The sequence below is a fragment of the Bidens hawaiensis genome, unplaced genomic scaffold (assembly GCF_021521415.1).
Source record: "Bidens hawaiensis isolate Kalapana, Puna unplaced genomic scaffold, B.hawaiensis_p1.1 tig00001575_1, whole genome shotgun sequence".
NCBI lineage: Eukaryota > Viridiplantae > Streptophyta > Magnoliopsida > Asterales > Asteraceae > Bidens > Bidens hawaiensis.
The window spans coordinates 1,168,802-1,178,459 of NW_027491088.1; positions in this window are offsets into that span (position 1 = coordinate 1,168,802).

Here is a 9,658-nt window from a genome sequence, read left to right on the forward strand (position 1 = left end):
TGTGTGAGGGGACACGATAATAAACTTTACAGCTGCTGCCAGAGTTCACGCGCCACCACTCGCAGGAACGGGCCAACGCGAGCGCGACACGTGTCCCTGACAGCATGTGAGGGGACACGAAAGGCAACTGTAGCACCTCGAGCACACGAAAGGTCTGACACGTCTCCATCACTGACCCACGTCAGCAACAACCAACCACGTACAGAGACGATTCGTTTGCAACAAAAAGGATATAATTTCGCGCAACGATGAATAATATGAAGAAAAAGACAAACCCCTACTAAAAGAGCAAACTGTTAAGTCTAATATCTATCTTGCCTCGCTCGCGCGACACAAGACACACATTAGACTGGGGGGCTTGAAGAGGTATGTACCCGCCTCAACACCGAGCAAGGCGGGTCAACCCACAAGATATAGACAAGAGGCTTGAAATCAAGACATTATGAAGGCACAAAGCCAAAACCTACGCGCATGGCGCATATCACATATGCTCACGCATATCACATATGCTCATGCATCACATGCTCAGGCATCATATGCCCAGGCACCACACATGCTCAGGCATCATATGCCCAGGCACCACAGATGCCCAGGCATCACATATGCTCACGCATCACATATGCTCACGCATATCACATATGCGCGTGGCGCATCAGCGCGCGGCGCATATCACATGCTCGTGCATATCACATCTGCGCATGAAACATCTGCGCGTGAGAATAAAGAGAAGACCTCGCGCATCCTCAGGATTGGCGCATATCACACATGCACATAATCAACCTCGTCATATGCTGATGTTGACAGCCACCAATGAAAGGTGGACAACTCAGCAAAACCTATGTGCCACCACGTGGTTATAACCAATGAAAAAGCACCAGGTGTCCCAAAGGACACGTGGCGCAAAGCTACTGGAAGAGGCCAACAAAGCCCTAATTGGGTCTGAGCCCAATCATTGGAAACCCTAGCACTATAAATACAGCATCAACTCCACAAGGAGAGGGGACATCATAACACACAGTCACATACAATAACAGAGTATTCAGCTATTAAGCAATACACTCCAAATTCCTTACTCTCACATATTATTATCTTCTCCCACAAATACTTATTCTCACACCGGAGGGTTACCCCAAAGAGGACCCTTTTGTCCCTTTCTGAGAGGTAAGTTTACGGTGCTGTTCATTTTGTAGGTGGAAGAACACAGATCCATCAGATCCAAGAGAAACCATCGGTGAAATAGCATAATCACACCCGAGGAAAGTAGATCGTCTACCAGTGAGTCGATCCACGTTTCTTCACTTATGAATATATACATTTTGTTGATGATTTTAATGACATCAAGACTCTTTTAGTTTAACTGGATTACTTAAGAGCAAAGAAAATACAAATAAACATTGTTATAAATTAGAAGGTTTGAAGTAAAAACTTGTTAGAACCCAATAGTTAGGGAACAAAGCCCATAAGTGACTCGGGTGTTCTAAGAGGGCATCACCCATTGATAGATCGAATCTGAGATTCTGAGGCGACGTCACTGAAAGGATCCAAGGGGCAAAGCCATTGTAAGTTGTTTTAGATTTGCATCATTGATCAAAAATCGTAAGAAATTGATTGTGTGATTGTTAGTTGGTGCTATACGTACATTATCAGTAGTTACTAGTAAGTTGTTATTGGTTAACTAAGATCAACAACAACTTAGCCATAAGTGGCAAGTGGGATAATATGAGACAATTAAGCCATATGTAGCCAGTAGCAACAAGAAAGTTCAACAATAAATGAGTTATTGCCAGTAGAATTTATGTTGACAATGTTAGTGCTGTTGTACTTGAATAATTGCAATAGTTATAATTGACAACGGAAGCGTTGGGATGGCTCACCAATCTTTGTTTTGATTTGGCACAAAACTACATATACTTTCTTGTTCCTCTATAAATTATCATTTAAACTTTTCAGAGTATAATTGAAATATCTCAATTATCATGATACATAAGAGATGTCTAGGTGAATTATATACTTTACTTTAAATTTATTTTGTTAATTTATATTTGTAAATGTTAATACATGAAAAAGAAACATTGATGACTTAAAGTGATAATGTGAAAGAGAATGAAGTAGACAGTAAAAAAGGTTAAGAAGGTAAAGTAATAGAGAAACGCGGTTAAAGATGGAAATGATTAAGAACTAGAAGGAATGTAATTATATTTAGGATTAATCCAATATCACTACAACCAATATTCTAATATGAGGACCAAAGATTGAAATATTTAGAAATTTTTACTAATATATAGTCTGACAAACAAAAAAAATATGTAACTGTGAGCAAAAATCTTCATAACAAACCAATTTTCATTACAAACTTTTTGGCTTTCTAGGTTATACGTGAATTTAATTTGATTAATTACCAGGTTAATGGTTGACCTTAGGACCGGGTCAATTCAAGCCATTGTGTTAATAAATACAAATTTGACTTCAACAAAACAAGTTTTTTATAATAAAGTAAAATTTTATTATAAAAGTAATAACAAAACTTTTATAAAATATAGTATGTTATCTATATTTTTTAAAAGTATAAAGGTTGGGTTATAAAGGTAGTTGGTTATTTTGTATACATATCTATCTATTCTAATAAAAGACTATCTATTTTTGCCACTTGTCAATATCCTAGCACTCCTCACCTTTTTTTTACTTATTTCAATATATGGTCCTTATCTTTTAAGTTATTTCAATATATGAATTCAAATTTGTTTTTATTATATGTAAATGCTCATCGATTCATTCATTAACATTAATGGTGAAATAAGAAATATTAAAATTGACGTTGCATGTTTGTTAAAATAAAATTTTAAAGTCACATGTAATTGCAAGTTAAAGCAAATAAAATGTGCATCATTGTCGATGAATTTAGATTTGTATGGCAAACTATGAATTGTTTTTTAAACTGGGATTCGAGCAACATTGCCTAATTATTTTTTTATATAAAATTAGACTCAAATTTGGATTTAAAATTTTCTCGCACGCATTTGAACTCAGGAAAATGGGGATTTTCTTAGTTTTCGTCAAACGTTTTGTATAAATATTGGAAACATGGAGAATACCTATTATATATATCTTGATATTTAGCATTAAATTATTGAAGTTGAATATTATAATTATAATCTATATGCATACCGATTTACTATTTGAAGTATATGTCATTTATTTATATGATTTTTTTTGCTTAGTATAAAGGGTTTTAGCAATAAAAAAATTAATATTTATTTTTCAATATTTTCTTCTATAAATCAAACCAAAATGCTTCAAAAATATATATTTCACGTTAATATAAAAAATAGTAAATCCGGTTAAAAGTCATTTACCATGCTTTCAACAAATCCGAAATCTTTGCTTTTTATTTCTATAAGTTGTTAATATATATATATATATATATATATATATATATATATATATAGGTAGGGTTAACGTAAAAAACAATAGTTTTGTGAGAAGCATAAGAATAAATGTAGACCTTTGGATCTAGTATCTAGTGGTTGAGATTGGTAGTTTCTAAAAGTTGTATAGTTTCTTATTTAAATGGTATAGTTTCATATTTAGGTGGTTACCTATATTTTAAAGTCTTCTCACACTTCTCACAAAACAATTGTTTTTTATTTGAACCCTATTCATATATATATATATATATATATATATAGAGAGAGAGAGAGAGAGAGAGAGAGAAAAGAGTTCAAATAAAAAACAATTATTTTGTGAGAAGGGTGAGAAGAGCTTTAAAATAAAAAAAACCATCCAAATATAACACTATACCACACTATACCATGTAAATAGGAAACAATACAATTATTTAGAAACTACCAATCTCAACCACTAGATCATAGATCCAAGGGCCTAGATCTATTCTTATTCTTCTCACAAAAATATTGTTTTTTACATTAACTCTACCCTATATATATAAGAATAACACGGTATTAGTATTCAAAATTTAAACATTCTTTATCCAATACTTTCAACTATTATAAATAAGAATCACTACCTTCACTTTATACAACTTTAAATCTTCTAATATTCTGCTAACTCAAAATAATCAATTTTATTTGAATATGGCTTTAAAGTTAGTATGTCCTTGTCATTATCCATTAATATGAAATGAAAAAATCATTTTGTTATATTTTAATTTCCGGTTTTATATGTCGCTTGATTATACAATTATTCATTGTAATATATAAAATCAAGTATAACTTTGTCATATACATAATATTAATGACACCAATTTAATCATGATCAATCAGTTTCAAATTCTAAAGATTATAAGGATGATTATATCATCAAAGTTCAGGTAATCTGGTTTTTGGATAATCATGTATTTGGGATGAACATGAGCAGATGATCTCAAATGAAATTATATTAATTGATTAACATGTATGATATTTTTTGTGTATGAATATTTTTTTTTTGTTAGTTTCATGGATATATTTTCATTTATCTAGGGCTGATCAATATCATCAGCAGATTTTGGATTTTTTTTTGTTATGTTTCTTCAGTGATTTGGAGTTACATCAGCAGATGGTGCAATATCCCGCAGTTTGATGATGGTTCGGTTCAAGACATTCTTAGTGTTCATAAGAAGGTTCTGATGATTGACCACAAAAGGAGCATGGTGCGGTCTACAGTAATGGTCTCTTGCTGGTGTCTTTGGAGAGCTCGTAACGAGTTGATCTTTGAAGAAAATCCCATAAGGATTGACAAAGTGATTGGAGAAATTAAGGTGTTAATTTATTTGTGGATAAAACATAGATCGCGTTGTTTAGATATAAATTGGGCTAAATGAAAATGTTTGTCTATGTAATGTTTTTGGACGTTTGTCCCCCCCCCCCCCCTGCCAGGTACTTGGTATGAGGGGTTGAGGTTTTATTCTATTGAAATTTGCAGTTCAAAAAAAATATTATCTAGGGTTGATATGTACTTGAAGAATCTTATTTATCACACAGACAACTATACATGGCTATATCAAGAGTTCTAAGCATAGATATATGTTACCTTATCAAAAGTTACAAGCAGGCGTGGACTAAAGATTTTGATTTGTGATAAACAATGTATACCAACCAATACAATCACAAATGTAGTGTACAATGAATGTTTTACTTATTTGTAACATATTTGTGTAATCTTAGTTATGTAATTTATGTAAACTATATTTCACCTAATGATTAAAGTATAAAATTTTCATTAATTACCCGTGTAATACACGGGCCTCAAACTAGTATAATAATAACTAGCTTAGAAGGTAGAACATGTTTACTACACCAGATGGAAAATATGAAAATTAAACTTTTATGTACAACTTAAAATTTTACATATAATCTGGGTTTGAATTATGAAACAAAACAAATAAATATGCAAAAAATAATATATCATTGAATTTTGAAAATTCACTATTGCCATAACTTGACTTTATTTGATTGAAGACAAAATTTACATAATTAGATTTCAATTTTTTTTAAATTAAGAGGTAATTTAAAAAAAAATATGTTTTAGTATTTGATTAGTATTAACTTAAAAATAAATCATTATTAAAAAGAGAGTAGTATATTTAATAAGAGAAAGACGTGTGAGAAAAATGATGAGAAATGATATAGAGGCGACACGTGGGATGCTAGACTTTTCTATATTATATAGATAAATATAGATATACATATACCGATTATATGTATATATGTTAAATTACCGAAAAGTAAAATAAAAAATATAATCGAACCATAAGTTGATTATTTCAGAGTGAGTTTTACAATCTAATTTGGTTAGCCATATTATATGTTACTTATGTGAACGCACCATAGATCATAAGTACTTAAATTATGTTGTATACGGTTCGTAAACCTTGTAAGTGAATTCCACTGGGGTTAAAGTTTTATTCTTGTGTAAATTGCTAATGTTGTATTATTATTTATTAGTCATTAAATATCTACAAAATTAATGTCTTAACTATTCCTATAACATTCAATAACTCTACTTTTAAGGGGGGACGAGGCGGTGCGTGATGGGCTTTTGCACACCGCTGCCAGTGCCTTGTCAAGCTTGAGTGATGAGATTTGCATGATGGCCATCACGCGTGAGATGGGGTGAAAACCAAGGAATGGAGCCGTTGGGTGTATTATTTCATCACATCCATCACACATCAAACACCACAACACCACCCATAGTAAAAAACCATCAGATGTGATTGATTTGGAGTGAGTGATGTTACACCACTTGATTGGGTGGGGTGTGTGATGAGTGATAACCACCCCTCCCCCCTAACTCTACATGAACATCCTTTGTGAAACTAGAACGTTTAATCACTTGAGGTGAAACACCTTTACTACACGTATTGATATCATTATACTAAGGGATTTGGTTATATTCTTTTTTTAATGAGTATTGGATAATCACAAGTCGTATAATTTATAGTATTAAAAAACCAATAGGATTTTATTTTTTAAATATTAATTAACTTGTGAAGAAGTGTTTTCAATAAGATATCAAATTATTTATAGATACTAAACCGGTGGTAAATCTAATTTTATATTTGATCCTAACTCACAATACAAACGTGGCTTTGAAAATGTATTTGGAATAAGTAACAGATAAGTTACTATTGTAGCATTGACAATTGCATGATTGAAAGGTAAGTTTATTGACTTCTTCAAGTGGAAATTTAAAGTGGTTTAACTTTTGCTTGTAGTAAAATGAGGATAAAATTCATATATTTGATCATTTATTGAAGAAACACTAATCGACCCCGGGCAGATTATTGATCATTTATTGAAGAAACACTAATCGACCCCGGGCAGATTACGGATAATCTGCCCGGGTTAAATAGATGTTTCCCACGAGGGATTAGACCCGGCAAAGATGGTTTTTCTGATAACCTGCAAAACAAACACCGTGAGCTCGTCACTGAGAAGGGGGGGTACCTCCTTGTGACCACCCTCCGGCGTGAGAATCAGACTAGAGTGCTCTTGAATATAAGTGTATATTAAGAGATTGCTAGAGCAGATATCAGGTATAAGATATAAGATACAAGATAAGATAAGATGATCATACCATTTGGGGTATTTATAGCCGAAGGTAGGTTTCCAAGAGGATATAGCCGGCTGAATAGTGTTCCTGTTCTACCAACTGTGGCTTGCGCACGTGCCATGCTGGCAGTTGGTGGGTAGGCAGCAGCTGACAGTGACCAGGCCTGCTGTGTACTATTCCTTTTCCACCAACTGCAGGCTATGCACGTGGTATGACAGGAGTTGGTGAGTAGGCAGCGGCTAATAGTGACATACAGTACAAGAGCATGCTGCTCGCCATACTGTTGTCAATGGGCTGTCGTATCTCTGGTCAGATCTTTTGCCCATACCTCGTCAGGTACAGTACAAAAGATCTTCCAGTATCGTACGGACTGGCTCATTTGGGCGGGAGTATTCCCCCTCCCGCCTTTGTGCGGGATTGTTCCCGGCTTTGCTCATTCCCTCAGGTGACTACTGAATTATTGAGAGCTAAGTGCCTTGTGCGTGTAGCCTTGCTGTGCGGGTGGCCTTCCCTGATGGCTTGTATCCGCAGCTGCGGGAACAGGCGGAGTACTTCATCATTGGGAGGCATTTCCTGCGGGAACAGCTTGCGTACTGCGCGTAAGGACGTCACGTCTCTGAGCATGGTGGGTCCTGTGGATCCAGTTGGTTTCTGCGCAGACGTCTCTCTTCAAGGTGAGTCCTGTGGGTCCAACTGGGCTCTGCTGGGACCTACCTCTTCATTTATTTTTTTACACCGGGTTACACATGTGTACCAAATGTTTACGTGAGATACAAAAGGTCCGGGATAACCGATTTTGATACGGTTATGAAAACAACAAATCAAATCCGCTAGGAGGTATTAGACATGTATACCATCAAAAATCATTTTTAATAAAAATTAAGTTTGTTAAAGGGAGCAACACCCCATTTGAAGATCACCCCTACTAGGGGTCTCGTTGAACCAACCCTTTTGTGGTCTCCTTGCCCAGTTAATAATGTGCGATCAACAGCTACTTTACAATTAACAACTTTATCTTTATGTGATTTGGAGTAACCAAGCATTAAGTAAGAAGTGGTCTAACTATTATCTATCAACTGTCAACAGTAATCCTGTTACCGGTGACATGAGCAAATCATCTACACCTGTACTACTTGATTACCTACCAACCCATCAACTTGTATGCCAAAGTTAGATAAACGAGTTAATTAGATCATGTATATGCTACGCAATTTTAAGTGTGTGCGGGCTAGTGTAGCTTTGTTTTTACATTAATAGAAATATGAGTTATGTTCCAATTAAACAATTAAACCCGTCAACATAACACGATCATACCGTAACTAACCTAATCAAATATTTTAAGTTGTGATTATTTTCCTTCTTTTCCGTAACTTATCCAAACTTGAATGTACTAGATTTCAATATGTACTATCGTACTTGATTTCATTATGTACTATCCCAAAAAAGGTAATTAACATTTTAGGTTTTCGTTTTACCTATCAATATTGATCATTATCTAAAACATTAACTTTACCTAAACTTTTTTAAAAAACAAACAAAACAAGAAAAACATGTTTAGACATGCCAAAAGAAAGATTCACATTCCAAAAAAAGATATATTCCCTTATTTATTTAGTTAAATCAAACTTTGTTAATTATTAAAAATAATTAAAAAATAATTAACACTAAACAATTAATATTATTTCCGTTGGCGGATAGAAGTCAGATAGAGGATAAACCACTAGCATCGTGTGCAGGACACATTCATAAAAAAAAAAAAAAAAAAAAATCGTGTGCTGGACAATCACTGCCACGTGACCCGCCGTGAACGGCACGAGGTGCTTCTAAACTGTTCAATGTTAATCAATCAATCAATCAATCCTTTTGACACTTGTACCCTTCCTAACGCCGTTAAATTCCCACCGTTACCACATACCAAATCACTAACCAAACGTACGACAAATATAGCCGTTAAACCCACTTCCCCAAGTTTCCTCCTCACGTACGTTTTGTCGTTTTCTCGTTTCACCAGCTACATATATCTCTCCGTCAGTCAGATGGTACATATATATAGAGAACTTAAAACCCGAATAATAATAATAATAGTAAATAATTATAAAATGGCGAATATTCCGGTGAAGTTTAAGAGGATAACCACAACGTTAGATGAGGGACTAGAGCACGGTTATGCCAGAGCAGTAGAAGTGAGCATTCGGGTGATTATAATTATAATTACTCAGTGACTGATCTTTCGGATCTTGTTGACTCGTTTTTTGAAGGTGAAGGCAACGGTGGAGATGATCATGTGGATCAGATGGAGTGTGATCGGAAGGTGGAGAGTTATTATGGTGTGGATATTGACACCATGGAAATGCTGATCGATCTGGTCGGTGGTGATGACTGTGAGAAACGAGTGATCTGTTATGAAGTGGAAAAGGTGTGCCGGAATGTTGAAGATTGTTCGTCGGATGGGTTTAAGCGGCAGCTGATGACCGGACTTCGACACGGAGGATTTGATGCCGGTGAGAATTTTGTTTCAAAAATAACTTTTTCCAGAAATTATGGAATTTCGTAACTTATTAACTTATCCCCTCATAATCAACCAAACGTCTTTTAACTTTTTCAAAAG